We start from the raw sequence: 20488 nt of genomic DNA on the forward strand, positions 1-20488 counted from the left end.
AAAATAGATCATAATTTGGTTCAGCACTTAACATTTTGCAGAAAAATAGAGTACCACAAGTATATGCTTTTATATAGATATTCATGCAAGGGAATAATAAAACCAGTCTTCAGAACATGTATTTATTGCCTCAGGGGCAGATGAAGAACAGAACCAAGGAAAATAAATACCTTTCAGCTAACTGTGTTCTGCAAATAGGACATGGCCTTCTGTCTTCAGGGTATATCTTTCTGTTAAAACTGTGCTAGCAAAGTGAATCTGTTGTTTAATGCCTGTTCTAGCTTCCCTTGTGCTTTTCTTGGTGAACCAAAACGTTTGTAGGAGTGGGTTCAACTGACTGTGTAAGATTATTCACACTCTTGCTGTCTTTCACTCATTTGCTTTTTTTTTTTCCCTTTCCTTTTTTTTTTTTTTTTCTTTTTTCTTTCAATTGGAGATGCAGGAGGGCAGTCAGAGACCGTGACAGGAAAAGCACTTAAGGTTTTATGCAGAGTGAGTCCGTAGTCCTCTCACAGGAAATGCTTTCCCTGCTTTTCATTGCAAGAAAAAGAGTTTAGCCTTCTCCTCTGATTTAGCTTGAAACTTCACTAACATCAGATGTTTGTAACTGGCCAATCCCCTTGCCAATAATGGGGATTTTACTCCATGAGGGGCAGCTGAAAACTGTTTAAATTAGCAAAATAACAGCCAGAGCCAGGCAGAGGAGGATTAGAGGGCTGCAAGGCTTTCCAGGGGAAGCTTTGCCACCCTACCTGCAGTGGGATGATTAGATAACTGTGCTTGATGTGTTCACTTTACACTGCTTTTAGTCATCTTTTATTCAGTGACTACACCTAGGTTTTTCTTCTCCTGTGTCATTTCCAGTCCATAACACAAAATCTATTGTTTTCCAGGAGAAAGTTTCAACCTCACTCCTTACAGCTCAGTTCATGTAGGTCTGCTCTTCAGTGAAGCCTTAGAATGGTACCATGGGTTAGCAAAAACAGAGGTCAGAATTTGCCCAAGAAGCCGGCTAACAACTGCTTAAACACCATGCTGAATGATAATTTCCTGGAAATACAGTCCTGGATGCAGAAATGACATTTCATTCATGAATTCATTTTGTTGTTGCTGAACGTTTGTAGCTGGAATAATTTTTATGCTTTGAAAACCTGTTCTTATCCCACCTTCATCAGCTTTTGACAGCACAGAAGCCAAGGCAGATGTTCTAGGAAAAGTGCCATTTCCAACCACGTACTTGGACCACGAAAGGCTCAGCCTGAAGCAACGTTACAATGACTTCAGAGCTGCCAGCTGCCAACTGGCTGGCTAGAATTAATATCATTATTCCAAATGTAAGGAATTAAAGAGTGTATTGCTTCATGTATAACTAGAGAATTAAAAGGAATCAGGGAAGGTCATTCTGATATTCTGTTCACATAATATATTTGGGGGGGGGGGGGGGGGGACAGAGGAGGGAATAACCAGTGAGAACACACTCTTCTATATTAACATTGTTGTGAATATTAAGATTCAGAAGTATAACCCAAGTTTTACACACTCCCACCTGTATTACTGGCTACAATTTCCATCATTTTAGCCCTGCAAATTCAAATTATTGAGACTTGGTTTGACCTCCACGCAATAGCGAGCCAAGAAAAGTCCTATGATATCTCTTTGCCAGAGAAAAATTGTGCTCATGAAAATCTGAGATGCTCAATGGGCAAGGGTGGACTTGATAAACTCTAGTCACTCGATGCATCTGAATCAGTGAAAATAGGGATGGATTAGGGGAACCCAAATGCCAGGTCAGGGTGACCATGAGGGAAAATGCAGGGTTCCAGGAGCACAGGGTTGCAAAGCAAACATACCATGTTCAGGACTTCCCACACAAGGAATTTCAGGAAAGAGATTTTTGGTAAAAGTGAAGTTTGATTGGCGTGAGGTTAATTCCTGAATTAGCTTGTGTTTCTCATGGTTTGAGGAGGGTGAGGAAAGTCTTGGTCTGTGTATTGATGATTTACTTGCTTCTCTTCTCCCTGTAATGTATTAAGCCCTACAGAAGGTGGCCAATTTCTAAGTATTTCCCTAGACTTTGCAGGCTGCTGTGTATGGATCCTAATTTTTGCCTGTTATGTATTGCTCTCCATATCTATATTGTTCCCAGGATTTAATTTTGACTCCATTCCATCTCATCTGAGATGAATGGCTTTAATCAGAATCTCTTAAACCCACTTCATTCAATGGTAACCCTTTGTGAGACACTGAGGAACACACCACTGTATTGCCCTGTCAAGGCAAGAGGCTAACTGAAGCAGGGAATTTTAGCTTCTTAACTAGATTCTAACTAAGAGGCTCTTAGGGTTTATAAGATTTTCCAGTGATAGCCTCATTTGGTCTCTATAAATGGAAGCTGGGCAAGAAAATAAAATCTATCTGTCTGTTCTGAAACTTACTTATTGATTTCAGCAGTCATACTGTAATTGTTCTCACAAATCAGCTAACTGAGATGCTTAATGAAAGGTGATTTGAGTGGCAATTTTTCAGCTGCTCCCCAATGGGCAGCAGCTGACAAACCTGGTATTCCTTGTTAACCAAGTATAAATTTTTTAAATGAACGAATCAAAGTGACTAGAATTAATGATGTTTATCACAGCACTTGCAACTCTCATTCACCTCTTCCATTTATGTTTTGTAAGGCTGAGCTGATGTTGGCATCATAGTCCTCTTCCAGAGAAGTGCTTTTCACCAGCCCCAGGCAAGAAGTTCTTTGTAGAAAAAGGAGTCCTCAAGCACTGGATGTGAAGGTGCAATCACATCACTACTTTGCAGTCTGGCTGGCATCAGCTCTCACAGCTAGGACACAGAGGGGCATTCTCAGAGTCGATATAAGACCAATTCGTGAGATCTTTCACACCAGACCATGCAAGGGCATGAGCTTTGGGAGGCTGGAGTGTCAGGTCTGGAGACAGAACCATAACTGAAAAGTGTTCCTTCCAGTTCAAGGCAGTATTTACAGAGGTATGTTGTTCTCATCTCTGTGCACAGAGTATTTGCTTAATTTAGGGACCATGGAGCATCCCAGACTGGGAGGAGGGTAGCACCCCTGGCCAGCATGTGGATGCAGGCACTGAGAGGGGAAGGTAAGGGGACAGACAACCTTGGAGCCTCCTGTTCAAAGCCTGAGACAAGGCAGCTGTGTTTTGCAGCTGTTTCAGAAGGGGCTTAGTATCTCTTCATTCTCTAGTTTGTACATATGGTTTTCTGCCTTCATTTTGTAGCTCTTGCTGATAGAGGACTCTCTGAAGTTCCTCTGAACATGCAAAAAAATTAGCATACTTTCTCCTCTGAACTTCTAAAATCCAACTAAAGGCTTTTAGCTGATTATCTCAAGTCTCTTCCCTCTAATGACTTTCCAGTTTCTTGATGTTGAGCAAAATCAGCGGATAACTCTCTCTATTAGATATAATTATCAAATGTATATTGAGCTTGGGAAATTATTCAGTTAATTTTGTCTTTAGTCTTCCACTTCCTGTCAGAGATTTGAAGCATAAGCCTGCATTTCTCTCTTAATTACTGCATCCTGTTGATTTCTTTTTCCATTTTTAAAAGATAAGCACATGCTTAAATGGGAGCCTTTGACAGAGGGAAATAAAAAGTCTTCATTAAAGTGTGATTGTGGTTTGAGTATACTAATATCACTGACTAAGGTGAACCATGATTTTTGATCAGAAATTCATGACTGATTTAGCAGTTTTTTGTGAAGATGGCAATGGGGGAGGGTCCACTCTCTATAACAGGAACAGTATCTTTCTCTTGATTAGATTTTGGTACTGCCACTACACTCAGAAGGATGAGTTCTTGTTCAAGTGGAGCTACACTAATGGGAACATTCAAATCCCATACTAAGCTGCTTTCCACCTTTTTTAACACTTATCAAGTTGATTTGAAAGAAACTCTTCATATGGGAGGCCATTTAGAGAAGGGACCATGCTGTAGTTTCATGAAGCTGCAAACTTCTTGCAGCCTACTAAATGCCTTCTGTTGTGTACCAGCAGCTGGGACTGCAGTCTGTGTCACAGAGCCTTTGTTACTATATTTTGTCTTTCTGATGTGAGGATGAATCTTTCTAGCAGCTTTTTAAGGTCATAAAAATAATTTTAATACATGTTACTTCACACAGGGAGGGTCTGCACCACTGTACCCATTCTTGTTTTCATGGTATAGTTTACTGCTCCAAACACCCACTGCCTCTGCACTGGGTTTTGTCTTTGACCTTTATTCCATTCTGAACAGAGCTTGTTATTTTTTAAATTCTGAACTGAACATGCTATTATATGTTCACATTTTCAAATAAGCACGAAAAACATTCAGTTAACTCAGCTGAGAAAGTAGGCCTGGATCTCACTGCTGGAGTTCCTTCCCTTGTATATTCTTGATGCTTCTTGTCCCCTTTTCATGAGTGCTAACTTTATCTTATAGCACTCTGACAGCAGGGACACACTGAATTCTTCTAGTTTGATGTTTCCATTGCAATATTAGGTTGAATGGTAGTTGGCAGCAAAATCCATCCCTATACCTCCAGAGACTCATTAAAACCGGGTAACTCTGAAGTACAGCAAAATGATTTCTGTTTGGACTATGTTGCCAATTTAACAGTTGTGTGAAAGGTAAAATGATTAAGTGGTTTCTTGTAAGGAAATTCCTCTAAGTAGGCACTTTGTAAAAACTCCCAATAAATGTTCACTTATCAGATCAACTTTGTAGATATAGCTGCTCATAATCCTGTGCTACATGCCTAAGAAGGCGTACATAGATTTTTCTAGCATAACAGTTTCTTACGTGGCTAATTATAATTGCACTAATTTTTGTATGTGTTTAAAACAGAGGACTGGGAGTATTATTATCACACCATTTCAGGACACATACTGGTTGAGCAAGGGAGATGCTTCCCTTGGATCTAGCTGGCATGGATGTGCTCTGCCTCCTCTAATTCTCCTTCTCCTTGAGCCTGCAAAAACACCAGGTTGGTAGCCCTTCAAGCAGGGAGGCTTCAAGCAAGTGCACAGGGCACATTATTGTAACTAATCTATCAATTGAGCATATATACTTGCTGAGGCAGTGCATTTAGCAAACTTATAAACGAGTCACTTCCAGGCTTGGATATGGCCACAGCTAGATATTTCAGCTGAGATCAGACCCCGCTGAAATATTTTTGCAGTCCAGTGATAAAGAGTAAGGAAGAATTGTTCTGAATCCCCATGCAGGCCTGCTTCAACCTGGACTCACAATTTAGCTCTAATCATAAAAGAATATCTACCATAGTTCTATTTTAATATCCCCTTGTGGATGTGACAGACTGAAACTGTGAGCCCTGATACCAAAAAGTGAATAATGCCACTTGCAGGCTGCTTGACCCAATGGGGATGTCACACAGGAGGTCAAGACAATCCCATGAATGCATTCGGAACTGAAATTTCCCCTCCAGTGAGCTGGTGTCTGCCAGCCGAGGTGCCCCCACAGCATGCCAAGAGGTCAGCTGCAGCTAATAACCACCCGGGCATCTGGACCCCTGTGCTGCTCCTGCCAACGCGCCACAGAACTTGTCTCTAGGTTTTCCTAATTCTCTCTTACACACAAAATCAAACAGGAAAATATTTAATTTGACAGGGCAAACAAATGGTGCTTTAGTGGAGAAATGATACTTTCAGCATATGATAGCCATCTGCCTGCTCCTCGTCGTGATTGTTGGGGAGTTATAATTGGACACACGGTTTTGACACCTACAGAGACTAGCTGGTACTGCCACCAGACAATTTTAAGTGGGACAGCACATTTATGAGTGTGAATTTTCACTTGGCTGCCATCCAGACAGCCCTGCTAGAGATCACTGGGTAACCAGGGATAAAAACAGTTAATGAAGTTTCTGTTTCAGTTAAAGCTAAATGTACAAATTGCACATTTTAAAAATTATAATTATTTTGCATTTATGGCTAGTAAAGATCCTACCTGGGTTAGAACAAAGTGTACAAATTTTATGTATTTTATATTTACACATATTGGCATTCATTGCCAATGTCTGACTGCTCTCAGAAGCCGATAACGAACCCTGTTGTGCCAGTGGGTGTCTTTCTCCAAATCTATCAGGCTCCATCCAGGAAAACCTAGGAAGGAGCAGTGCCTTCCTGTGCCTGTACGGACTGTTCCCACTGGGACAGAGCACACAAACACCAGTTTACATTTATTGTGCTCTGCAGCCTGCCAGGACTAAAGCCACATCTGCTGTGGTTGGTGTTCCTTTTTTAGTCAAGGGCAATAAGGCTTTCACAAATTCCTCCCTCTCCCGGAATCAAAGTATCATTTTTTGGCCCAAACTTGTTGCCAAACTCTGTTTTAATCCTTTAAAACAAGCAAGTAAGCAGACAAACAACAAACTAACCAAACAAACATGAACTGGAGATCGCTGAATTCAAAATAATGTAGAGAAAATACATAATCTTGTTCTACAGCTTACCCACAAAATGTCTGTACGTGGTGTTTATCCTGTCAGTATGTAATGCTAGTGACAGCAAACAATCCTGCAAAAAGCTACCCCTCATTTGCAGGGTGCGGAGGGAAGCATGAGGCTGAGCAGAGGCATGAGATGGCTCCATTGGTGCAACAAGGACTAAGTGTGTGGTGGCAAGGCACTGGTGTGGCTGTGGCAAGGACAAGTTGTCAGCAGTGATGCTGGATCTGCCAATTCCCATGTAAAAGGCAAGTGGTGATGCAGGGATGGCATTTACTGTAGGTTTTGAGGAAACTAGCCTTTAATATGGTATGCCTGGCTCATCCTCATTTCATAGAGAAGGGAGCTACTTTAACAATGCATGGTGGCACAGTTGTTTCCTATCGGGTATTAATGATATATTTGAAATGTGACTGCTCTCTGACAATTTGTAATGCAGTGGTTCTAGTCCAGGCAGAGGAGGGTCAGTACAACCTTGGTTTGATTGCTAGACGAAAGCTATGCCAGCATAAAAATACTCTTTGGCACCATAGTGGGTTTTTAGGGCCAAGACCCAATTTCTTTATTTATTGATACATTTATTCTTGGAGGGGAAAAAAAAAAAAAAAAAAAAAAAAAGGCTGGACAAGAATTGACCTGAATTCCTCCAGTTCTAGACTATGTGAGTTCCAGCAGCGATGTGAGACAGAAGTGCATCTCCTTGCCCCGAGGGCTGATGGTGGGCCTGGGCCCCTGCTGAGTCTGCAACAGCTATGGGCTGTGAGGCCAACAAGACTGCTGCAGCCAGGCTGGGGTTGCAAAGCTGGCTGCTTATGGAGGTTAGAAGGTTTAGGAATGGCTTAGATGCATTTATTTCTGAACTCTCAGGACAGTCACTAGTGATTTTCCCAGGTTTAGGATACTGGCTAAATCTTAAATTCCAAACCTGCCATCAGTTCCCTCCTTTGCTGTTTCACTGCTCTGTCCCAGGCATTATTTAGCCACTGGACTGCACTGTCCTAATTATGTACAAAAATACCAAACCGAAGTACTAAACCAAAGGTAGATTGTATTATTTTTTCCCTGTTGAAGGAAAAAATATTTTTGTCCATGCATTTCAAAGCATGCTATTGTTCATGAGCAATTTAAGACAGAAATATTTGATGCTGCAGGGGCATTGGTAAAAACCTAATCAAAGGCAAAATGCCCCTTTGCTCCTGCTCAATGTTCATATCGTTTAGTTCATATTAGCATTGATTTTCCCCAAGCCTTTAGCATCCTATTTATGAAAGGTAGCATAATGAATTTTACCAATAAACAAGAACGTTGGAACAACAAAATAGACCTTTCTTCCACTGGCTGGTGTGTAAGTGTGAAATGGCTGCATTTCCAGAAGGGCTCTGCTTTGGCTGGCTTACATTTCCTCCACCACCACGTGGCAAACACACTGTGCCCCCATCACCATCCATATGTAGGGCAAGAGAAGTGTTTACTGCAGATGAGGGATACACTGAATGTCTAGTCTGATGATGTTTGTATTTAAGTCAGTTGGGAATCTCTGACATTCTCAATTACAGCTTGTTTGCACACTCTCTTTGCAATTACCAAGCAGTTTGCAGCCAGTGCACCTAAAGTCTGCTCTGGGACAGGCTAAAATCTCACTGTCAAAGCTAAGATGGTATGTGGCATTTGCAGTGCTAACAGAGAAGAATCTGAAAAAAAAAGCCTAAACTTTGTTCAGTCCTTTCAAGCGATGACTTGTTCACCAGTCCTTCCCACAGCTCCTTGCTGATGTAATTACAAACCAGTCCCAGCTTAGGCTGGCTGAAAATAAACTTCATGTTTTCATTTAATTGGTTGGATTTTCTGCCTCAGAGCCACAAAAATAAAAAAGTACAGAAAAAAATATTTACTTAAAGGGGTTATTTAAGTAGGATCTCCCAAATATTTAAATGTCCCAAACAACAGGTAATAAGGCAATAAATCCATATAAAAATGTGTTAAAATATAAAAGTAGTGGGTGAGTAAATTTACAGTAGGGGAGCTGAATATCTGTGGTTATTTCTTGAACCCTGCTCCCTGAGATGCACTCGTTCATGTCCCATATGGTAAGCCCAAGAGCTGCCTGGTTCTTGTCCAGAACTGTCTTGACAAAAGTCACATAAAAAAAATGCATGCAAGTTTTGCATTCAGCCTTCAAGCAGAGCCTGCCAGGGATACTGGTCAGGCAACAAACTGTTCCAGTTATGTTTTGAAGCAAAGATGGGACAGCAGGCAGTGAGGACTTCCACGTCTCCGGTCTTGGCAGCTCCAAGAGGACTGAGAAGCTCCCATTCTGTCTGGCAGCTGGAGATGCCAAAAGCAGCAGCTCCGATCAGCTCTGCCCCATCCTCAGGGTATGCTGACTTTTTCCTGTGCTATGGCTAAAGCCTTCTTATTTACAGTGAAGCACTAACATTAGCAATCAGGAGCTCAGTCCTCTGTCTTGGTCAGTCTGTTGTCATTTCTCTCTCTCTGCACTGAGGTTCAGGCACATAAATAATAATGTGTGTTAATGGCTTTGAAAAGTCTGCAGTGGACCTTGCTGCACTGGATGCTGGGCATTGCAATGGTGTTGCTGTACACTGCATTTATTCTGAAAAGAAATGAAAACCTGGATTTTTTTTTTTTTTTTTATGTTGAAGTATTTTATTTTTAAGTGTGGGTTTTATTTTTATTTATTTATTTATGGAGTATGCATGTTATGGAGCAGTGAGTTGCAGTCACTGAGGGAATATTGCAAAATGCTCATGGGAATATTCATCTTCCTGTTCCTTGAACTCTCTGCAAAAGGAAATTTGAGATGTTCAGATGGTGCCAATAAAACACAGTTCTCAGGGACATTAGGCGGGGGAACATGAGAAAGGGGATATGGGGGAGACACCCAGATCAGTGGATGTTTGAGAAGCGCTTGGTCACCTCAAAATCCTTGGTGGGCTTGGGGTGCCCAGCTGAGGGTCACAGGTGGCAGGCAACACCAGAATCAATGTGTGGAGTGTCAGCAAGGGTAGCTTTTGGCTGCACTTTACTAATGTAAGCTGGAAAGTGACTTCTTATATTTATGACTAATGAGTTGCAGGATATAATTCATGTAGCAAAGAAAAGGAGCAGTGGCTGAGAAACAAACTATTCACTATTTTTTTTTTCCATCTTTCACCAGCTGAAAGATGTTGGCAAAACTGGAAAACCTCAGGTCATTTTGAGTTCAGCTTTATGATGAACTATTTATTATCCCTGTAATTATATTTGACAAATCAAAGATCAATGTAGACCTTATGAGTCTTTAATGAGAAAGAATGTCAATCTTTGCTCAGTATATTCCCTGCATGTTCAGTCCAGCCACCCAAAATCCAGCTATGGGTGCCTCCGTCTTGGCAAGCTGCAGTGGCTGGGGCAAGGAGATGTGCCTGCAGGAGGCTAGGAGCATATCCTCATCAGAGACAGGGATGCTGAGAGCAGTGGTGAGCCCGGACAACAGGCTGGTGTCAGGAGGGTGCCTACAGCCCCTTTGCTGCTTCTCCCCAGAACTGCTTCTTCAAGTCCCTGCTACAGTCTGCATCCGTATTTAAGCACTAGTCTGACAGGGTGAGGATTTCATGAAGCTGAAAACTGGATTCGGCAGCAGCTCCTTAGCCTGGATTACTCCTATGAAGCCCCTGCAAAGTTATTTATTAGGCTGAATCCCATCCTTATCCATGTCAGGGGAGTGGTGGGAATGCTAACACTGTGTTCAGAAATTGTAGAATTGGATAAGAACGATTCCTTTACATTTTTATGTGAGAGAAGCAGCAGCTATTCTAATTCATCTCCTAGTTTCTGAGGCTCTAAAATTCACTGATTTATTATAATTATTTTTTTTCCTGCAGAACTTTATTCATAATAAACCTTTTTATGTAAAAGAAAGAATAAGTAGACAGTTTCCCGGGGTATATCCCAGTAACAGGCTCTACTGGATAAATTGCCAAGTCATCCTATGATTTGCATTAAAAAAGCACAGGGTTAGCTATCCCAAGACATAATACTGTAATTTAGTTGTTTATCTACTTAGCTCAATTAATCAGCAACCACCACTATGCTTTCAGAGTGAGGGTCTGCAAGAAGACCTCAGAGGAAAGCTTTGCAGCATGGACGGATCCTGCACCACCTCCCAGGGCAGGGTGGTCCCTGGAGGAGGAGAAGCAGGGTTAATTGTTATTTCTAATTTCATGCATCTTCTCTCCCTTGGCGTGCTTGGAGCTGGCTGGACGCTGCTCTCCATCAGCAGGTGCTGATGCTGAAAATCTTTTTCTGCTATTTCCCCCACCCTGTTCCACCTTGCACAGGGCTGCTGAAGCCCAGCTGGCTGGGGACCATCATCTGCGACACGTGCAAAGCAAACCCCTCTCTCCTTCTCCCCAGCAACCCCCATGCAACGACTGAATAATTTTTCTCCCACTTGTTTTCCATGGGGTGCTGCGGGGCTGTACACGCAGCGCGGGGGAGAGGCAGAGCCAGCCCTGGCTGGTCCCAGCGCTGGTGCGATTCCTGCCATCCGGCTGCTGCGGATGTGACGGGAATGAGAATCGCGGAGCTCTGTCCTCACACAGCGCTTTGTAAATGAATCGCTTTGATCTCAGGCGGATTTCCCTGTGCTATTTTTAGATGTGGTGAGGATAACCGAGGGATGTCGATTCTGATGCAGACAGAAAGGAGCTTCAGATGCAGTTTTCCTCCTGGGGCAGGAGAGGAGAGCAAAACGAGGAAAACAAGGCAATTTCCAGCAGTGTTTCTGAGCCTTTTGGAACAGACAGAGATAGGTCACTAAGCCCTTGAGGCTGAAGAGGGATGTTCCCTAAATATAAAATTCTGATAAATCTCCTTATGCTTCTCCTTGATGCTTTTTTGTGTAACTCACCATTCTGCACCAGCCCAGAGTCAGGATCTGTGATTAAATTCAGTTTTGCAGGGTCCTGGATATATCTATAAGGGATTGCTAATTGTTACCCTTTATGTTACCCTTTATTCAAAAATAATTGTAACAGCTCTCACTCTCCCTGTTTAAAGGACTTAAGTGGATGTCTCAAATTGCTTGGTTTTGATCATGTCAATTCCTGCTTTGCATTTTGCCTTCAAAAATAATAAATAACTTAAGCAAAACAAGAAACAGAAAATCAAATAAAGCCTTTCTTCCATAGGAGCAGGAGCATGTGTATGTGTTTGGAGGTTTGCACGCAGGTTGCTGGAAGGGGAGAAAACCTGTGTACAGGGGGAGAGCTCTTTGGAATTTTTTTTTTTCTTCTTCTTCTCCCATCTCCCGTTGCTGGGGAAACCACCAGCCCCAGTGCTGGGAGCAGCTGACTCACCGCGCCCAGTCCTCACTGCACACACTGTGCCTCGAGCTACAGCACAGGAACAAAGGAAATACAGACTTCAGCAGTTAGACATGAAATACCAAAAATCTCCTTTACCGGTATCTCCAGGACATGGCTGGTGGCAGCTGGCTGTAAGCAGTCCCCAGAGGCTGTAGGAAAGCCATGGGCAAGGCTTTTATTTGGCGTCTCGGGGAAGGAGAAAACAACACTGCCTTTGGTGATGGGGTCCCAAGCTCTGCAGAGCTGTGGAGTCACCCACTCCATAGGTGTCACATGGCTCCAACAGTCACTAAAGCTGATGGAAGAACCCCTATTGATTTCCACTGGGTTTGCTCACTGTCCACCTTTCCATAAATATTCACAGGAACACAAACGAGCCCTCTTTTCTTCTTCCTCCTCTGCTGTGTTCGCATTCTGTGGATGGAGCTCAGTTCTGTCCAGCTGTGAGCACAGGGCATTTCCCTTTCCATTTGTAATTGTGCTGCTCGTGCCTCCTGCAGTTAGAGGGTGGCTGTCCACAGCCAAATGCAGTGGTCCAATGAACTTGGTCATCTGTTAGCATAAATCGAGATGCTGATATAATTATGTTTATAAATTCCAAATCACAAGGTCAAACAAATAGGCTTAACAGTAAGCAATTTGGGGTCTCCTTGGGATTTGCAATGCATTTACTAATGTATTATTCAGAATTTCTCTATCTGGAGAGCTAGAAGCTTAGTTGCTATGTTGGTGTTTCTGGTTTTCATGTTTTCTTTTTATCCACAGATTTTGGGGGCAGGGGAGAGGAAGAAAGCAGGAAATGTGATGGGACTGTAGAAGAGCAGCAAGCACAGCAGGACCAGCAGCAGCCAGAAAACAGGCTTAGCAGGGTATTGCAAGGCTGGCATGTTTGGCTCCTGCCTTGGCAAGCTTTGGGAACCTGAGTTATAGCTGGAAACTTCCCCTGGCTCAGGTTTCTGGGTCACCTGTGATGCTCAGACTGTTCCTAGCATCTGACATTACAGCTGTTGAGGTCCAAGACAGACACTACCAGCAACGGGCTCCCAGTACTTTTTTCCCCACATTTCTCCTCCTTTTCCCTCTTTGTCTCCTTCTTCCTCCCAGCACTGGGGTACGAACAACTTCTTCATGTTAAGTTAACCTAACAGCTGAAGCAAAAAAGATGTATATTTGAAAGAAGACCTCCAACCTCAGTGTGCTTTTCCTTCATTCAGCACAAATGTGAGTGACCAGATGGACCAGATACGCAACCTCTGACCCTCCACGCACCACATCTGAGCAGCCTCTCTAGATGTGTTTGCAAGTCTGGACAACCCAGGACAGCCCAGCACAACCCTATTCAACATTGCTGGGGCCATTCTTCATCTCCTTAGTCTCGCTGCCCCTCCACAGTGAGACATCCCCCTCCTGATCCTTCCTTCTGCTTCACACTTGCTTTTTCTGCAGAAGTCCCTCTGGGTATCATGCTAACAGTAGATCACATCTGAATTTTGCACCTGTGAATGTAAGGCTTGTGTCTCTTCTTGCCAAGTCCATCTCAGATGGCTGGGGGATCAGGGCAGCCACGTTCCCCCCTGCACCTCCAACCCCCAGTTCCCCACAGCCCTGCACTGCAGAGCTGCTAGGAGCCAGGGCAGGAGGACAGTTTTGTTAGCATCAATACCCAAGCAGCATTTTAAGCCAGTCACAAGCCAAGGCTGGGTTTTCACAACAAAAATTTGGATTTAGAGGGTGGACTCCCTCCTGAATCCTGAAAACCCACTGCCTGGTGGATGCCTAATTCTGCAAGTAGGTCACGCCTGCTCTCTGCCTCTGGGTACGGCGGATTCTTGACAGGTCTAAATAATAACTCTTTTCTCCTCGCTCTTTGATGTGAGATGTCACTAAGATGTTCCCTGCCATTCACTTTTCATTTCTCCTCTTCCCTTTCTGTAAAACTCTGCTGAACACACAAGTTAATGAATGATAAGACATTTCTAGGTCCCACCAGTTTTGGCAGCACACAGTCTCCCCTCGCCAGCCTCTGACGTGGCCCTTTGCATTGCCCTGCTGTGGGAGACCAGCTGGCAGGACCGTGATGTCCAGTGTGCAGAGCCCAAAGTTGACAGCCCTCTGCCTATAAAAGAATCACAAGCTTTACTTGCTGGGTGTGCAAGGATGTGTGCATGCATATGCACAGTCTTTACATCAAAATGCTGCTTGTGTGTGACACCACGGATAACATCTCATCCTGTCCTCTTACAGTCTCCAGCTCATCACTCTGTAAAGAGTTGCAGATCTAAGCTTTAAATAAAGCTGGGAGTTGAAAGCTGTGCAAGGGAATCCCATTAACAGAAGCTGTGTCAATGCCATTGGCGGCTCAAATGCTAAGATACAATGCATACATGGTTTCCTACTCTTGCATTTTACCGGTATGTATTCAGCTGGGTCTTTGTCATAAAGGTTTCAGCTTCTACAGGGAGTCTTTTAAAGACCTTGCCCTAATTATGAAGCAATTCCAGTGACATTTTAAATTATGGGTGAGTTTTACATAAGTCTTTTGATACGTGTTGTTATGACATGTAAAATTTTATCTTTGCCAGATGCAGTGAATTATGTAAGATCTTTGTTTTGCATTTGTCAGGGTAATTTGAACCATTGCAGATTTAACAAATGCACTTTCAAAGGACCCAATCCAGCACACAGCTGTGATAGTACAGATAAGCTTCATAAACTTTATTAAATTTCTATTAAATTATATAAGCTATCAGACATGTTTATGTGACAGTGTTAAAGCTGCAAAGTCAAGCATGCAAGGAGTAGAAAAAGTCTTATCCTGAAATGCAGCCCCTTTCCTGGGCTTCCAGTGGTGGCTCATTATATGATCAAATGCTGTTTTTTTCCATAGGGGCCCAGCCTCAGTCGCTGAACAGACTGCCTGATGCAAATCAATGGGCAGCAATTCAAAAATCTGTTTTCTTCCCGTCATTCAGTGTGTGGCCCCAGCCCTTGTTTACTGCATACTGCTTAGCCTTGCTGTAAAGATGAAATACTGTTTCCGCCTGGGTTTTTCCATGACACTCATTACTGTGGTGTTTGTTTATTTCACATGCAAACTATTAATTAATTTGTCTCTGTGAAGCCCAGTAAGGCACGGAAGAAGCATTATCACTTTATAGATAAGGAACAGAGACACAGAAAGAGTCAAGTCAAGAATGTCAATTAATTTGGGATGTTCAACTCGAGATGCTCAAGAGCTGATACCTCCATGCATGTATTATTTATTTATCTGCTTTAGTGCTGCTGTGCCTTTCAGCATCCAAAGGGCAGGACCACAGAAGACAGCTTCTGCCTGATCAGAGAGGCTGCCCAAAGCACTTCCCAGAGCACAAGAAACAGCAGAAAGACAGAATTGAAAGGTGGAAGATGCCAGAATGCATGCAACTTCTTGGCCAACATTTGCACAGGCCTGAAGGTGAGGAGAGTTTTAAAAGAAGGGGCTGAAGGAAAGCAGTGAGGTGACTTGTGGGTGCCTCATGAGGACAGTTTGCTCTGCATGTGTTTAAGCAACAGATCACAGAGTTCAGCCTGCTCCTGGCCATCACTCCCATCACTAAAGGAGTCCCATGTGCTGTGGGTCAAAAGTGGATGAAAATTTCTCTTGCTTGGACTGTAGCATGCAGCAGTAACTTGAAGGAGGGCTTGTATCACACTAGAAAGTACACGGTCACAGGAATGCAGCTGCAGGGGCCATACTGAGCTCACCAGCCTCCTTGGCCTTCTTAAGATCACAATTCGCCAGCTCCCAGACCAGAAATGAGAGACCTGAGCATCACTGCAGAAACTTTCACTTGTCTGAGCTCCAGGAGTATTTATATAATTTAATCGATAAATTGCATTGATTTATTTGCACTAAGTAACTCCTTGGGATCTGGATAATAGATAAGGGTGTGTGCATGGTGCTGTACAAACACATCATAAATAAATGTAGCTTGCAAATCGATTGTCAGTTATTGGTGATTAATCTTCTCATAGTAAAATAATGTGATGTGATGTGATTATGGATTTTTTTATTTTTTTATTTTGAATTTGACCTAAGAGATTTCAGAGTCATTTATTTCAGGAAGGCTGCCCTTTAAGCCAGATCTTACACTTCTTAAAAGGTCGTAGGGTTCTAAATATCATGGTAACTTATGAAGCATGGCTTCCTGAGAGGTCTGACAGCTGCCTTCATCAGAACAAAGCAAGGTCCTGTTCAAACTAGTGCTTGGCCATGGAGGCTATAGGCTGTGTTCTTACAGGGAATTTCACACTATCGTCCTCTTTGGCTGCTGGTGCTGCATACATAAAATGCTGTAAAGGTTACCCCAGCTGGCTCCTAAAGCCTGTGTACATCAACATATGTGAGGAACAGCACAGACATTTACCATCATCCTGTCACTGGCTGGTTTGATTTCTGACATTAGTGAGAGAGCTGAGTGCGTTATAATGTGGTACTTTACTAACTGCATCTGGTGTGAGATTTATGCAAGAGAAAGATAAATATATTTGACCATAGTTAGGTGTAATTAAAGATACATTGAGCCCAACACAGACACCAGAGCCAGATGAGACTGCAGCTACCACACCCGTTGCCTGAGCTCAGCACTCCCAAGCAGTGCACAGCTGAGATGACTTCAATCACATTCATCTCCACAATGCTTTGTTATATAACAGGAAGACTGTTTGTTTTGTATCTGTTCATTAGGTTTCCCAGATAAAAGGACAAACTTCCTTGTCTCTTTTTCTTCATCATCCTCTCATAGCACATGGAGGACAGAAGGGTGCAGCCCTGTGGTCCAGATGGATTTCTGACAGCTGCAGTTTGTGTCCTTTCAATTTTTTTATTTTCATTTTTTATTTTTTGTTAATTAGAAGAAAGGGCTTTGTACGTAACTTCTATGCAATTGTTTGTCATTCTTACAATGTTGCTTCTTCACTCTTTTCTTGTGCATTTTCATGCACTGTTAGACATAAATCACTTTATTTTATAGCACAGAACTCACTTTAAGAAAGTACAGGTGATACTTGAGCTGTTCTGATTACAATGTTTACTTTCTAGGAATATTTATGGGAGAGGGGAATGTATATGTTTGCTGCTAAACTTCAAGTCTATTGTACAGTGGCAACCTGAAGTCCATATGAACACAGATTAGGTATTATTTGGCCAAGCATTATTGTACATTGTATAGGTGAACTAACAAACCATTCTGATTACAAATTTGTCTTACAAAACATTGATTCCCTTCTGTTTATTAAGCAACAACATGGCTTTAGCCCAAGGATCAGGTGATAAATAAAATGAATTAAAGCCATTGCTCCTGGCCCTGGGCTGGTTTGTTACAGTACACAATACACTCACGCTCCATGAGCTCATTCATGTTGGTTGACCCTTCCATGACCACAGTCGTTTTCCTCTGGGAGCCATTCCCAGAGTGTGAGGAGGAGACTTGCTCTGCACTCTGGGCATTCAGGTCAAAGATCATAGTTGGAGGTTTATAACCAGATGGATGGAAGTTTTATTGATGTTTAATGAAGACTTTTAGTAGTAAGAGAAATGCTAAGATCTGTAGGCAGCCCGACTTTCAATAACTTTGCCACTTTTGAGTCATTGTTAATACCATCCCACTCAGCGGTTATTCCTAGGCCTACTCTCTCTTCTCAGCACTTTTTTTTTCTCATATACTTTTAATTCCCTTTAACCCTGATGACAATTACCTCCCCCCACCCCAGCCCCTCTCTTTTTCATCTTTCCTGGCAAGCTCCATCCAGCTCTGTTATCTTTGTCAGCTGCTTAAACCCTTCTGCTTTCCATGGCAGTTTTCAAAGACTGGAGATCCTTGAGCAGTCTCCTGTGAGGTTTTAGCAGCCATTTCCTGCTCCTAGTTTCTGTGTTGGCAAGAGACTGCAGTTTGCTTTCCTCTTTAATGCCATTTCTGAGCAAATTTTCAGTGTCGTGCTACACCATGAGTGATCAAAGTCTTTCCTACTGCAAGCTTTGATCAAGAAGTAAAAGTCTTCTCGCAAAGCATCAGTCCCTTCCTGCTCGCTGCACAAGGTGGGTCAGCAAGTACTAAGGGCAATATGGAGGTGGTGGAAATGTTTGCATGAGTAAGACTGGCAGGGGTTGCATGTTCATTTCCCAAATATTTTCCCATTTACTGCATCAGCAAGGTGAATCTCTGTGTGATCTGAGCCTGTTTTTCACCACGTTGAATTTCTTGTGCTTGCTGTTGCCAACCCCATTCTCACCAGTTCAGTTCAGGCTGCCAGGGAGTGCTCATATGACAAATGCAAGCTGAGAGTTATCTAGAGATCTAATCTATCTACCGTTCTCTCTAATCTCAATATATAAACATGAATATATTTGCTATGTATACACACACATATATATCTTTTCCTCCTTGGCAGAACTTGAACTCTGAGTGGGCTGGTGTCTGTCTGGTGCACAGAGTGATGGAAGAATACTACTTTTGCCCTTGTTGAAAATTAAAATAATTGAGGGTTGGCTCAGTCAAATGCCACAGAGAGATGTGCCAAGGGCAGCACTATTGCGGGTAAGCAGCTGCCATGAGTATCCTTGAGGCAGATGTGTAGCTGTCTGTCTGGGTAGCTGTCTGTCTGGATCGGTACAGTCTTCTGCTCTGCACTGTGCATGCTGTGGGGGGGGGGGGGGTCTCACCAAGGAGGAGAAGTTCCTGAAACAACTGACTTCTGGTGGCAAAGCATTAACAAGATGCCAGCTTTGCATGACAGATGGGATACCACACACCTGCCACAGGAGGTGGAAACATGCCTGGGCCCCACATGGTGCTCGCAAGGCAGCTGCTCTTGGCAGGTGGGGCAAGGCAGAAATGCTTACCTTTTTCTTGAATGCTGACTGAAGTTGCAGAACAGGATACAACTGGAAAAAAACATTAGTGATCAAGGGGATGAAAATGGTGCTGTGTTCATAGGTAGAGACTTGAGGATCATCTAAGCAGGTGGGGTCACTAGCTGATAAGAGTTAACAGCATCCAAATTCCTGCCTGGTCTATGACGTCCTTTGTTTTGCTCAATCTACCCTGATTAAGTGACCATAACATCTGCTGATTGAAACTTCCTGGAAAACCAGTACTGCATTATTTAATATCTTCACCAACATCTGTGTAACAGGTGGTTTCCCAAATGTTACCACTACTTCCAAAGCCATTAATTTTTTTTTTTTTTTTTTTTTTTTTATGAGGGAAGTTAAAAACACCCTTCTCAACAACAACAAAAAGTTCTGCTTTTGATTAACAAGGAAAAAAGTTTAAATTTTAAAGATCACTTTATATTATTAACTGACTTAATTATCAGAAGGGACGGTTGAATGAGCAGACAATTAAAATAAGGAGAAGCTCAGAAGGAAAAGTTCATCAGTGCATTAGGCAGACAATGGGAGAAAGTAAAACCATTTCAAGTACCATTTGAAGGAAGCCATTTGGGAAAGAAATAGGATTAATTAAGTTTTGAACCAGTTAATTTTGTTATCCAAAAATATTTCACAGATTAACCACTATAACACACTTATGAATGAGGTAATGTCTGAGCTCCTTTGGCAGTGGGGTGAATTTCTGGTCCAGATGAAGGTACATTAAAGCATGAGGCTCCAGACTTTCCAGAATCCATGGTGTATTCTGCAGCCAAGGTCAGGATGGGGCCTTGAGATATCCACAACAGAGAAGTCTAAACTGAGGCATAGTGTTTTGCTGTACTGGGTGTGAGCTGAGTCCTGCTAAACTCAATGAGAGGCAGTGGCTCTGTGGCCTCTCATACAGAATGTGCCCCATTCTACGATCCTTAGGCTCCATCATCTCCTTCATTTCCCTTGCTTCCTTTTTTTTTTTTTTTTTCCTTTTTTTTTTTCTTCCCCTTTTTTCCCTGTTTCCCTTGAGAATGTCTAAAAACTTCTCCTTCCATAGATTAGTCTCCCTGAGGTTTTTGTCTGTAGGCCTGATCCTGAGCTCACAGTGGCTGAGACCTCATAAATAATCCTGCATTCCAGACCTTAGTGTGGGTTCCATCAAAGTACATGTAGCATTGTTGTGCAGGGCCCTGCTTTGTAAAAATGGGTTCAGTGGGTTCAGTAATTCAATTAAATCAATACGTATAAGAAGGGGGAAAACAAACCAAAAAAAGATTTGCCCAGTTGGACAGGGCTTTTGTTTGTGCCATAGTTTCTTCAAGGTGTGGGTGATGAATCATGACAAATTACTTCTCAGAGCTTTGCAGTCCATTCACTAATGAATTAATTTTACCAGGCACCAGCCATGATCCTCCCAGGGATGCTGCTGCTGCAGCCATTCAGCCACAGCGAGCAGCATTTTGCTGTCAGTGCTGAGCGCTTCTTTTCACAGTGAAGCCCCTGAGTTCACCTAGGCTCCCCTGGGAATAGGCTCTGTGCTGAGACTTCTCCATGCAGGAACGAAGACAGAGTGTAACAGAGATGCCCATCTGCTGTGTGTCCCCCCCAGATAAGATACCAACAGCCCAGATCAACCCTGTAGTCTGCACCAACTGACACCGCATCAAATTAACCATCTCTGTGTACTACAGAGGTTGGGACAGGGGCACCTATTCCATTCAAAGGTGT

Source organism: Aythya fuligula, chromosome 13 (assembly GCF_009819795.1).
Source record: "Aythya fuligula isolate bAytFul2 chromosome 13, bAytFul2.pri, whole genome shotgun sequence".
NCBI lineage: Eukaryota > Metazoa > Chordata > Aves > Anseriformes > Anatidae > Aythya > Aythya fuligula.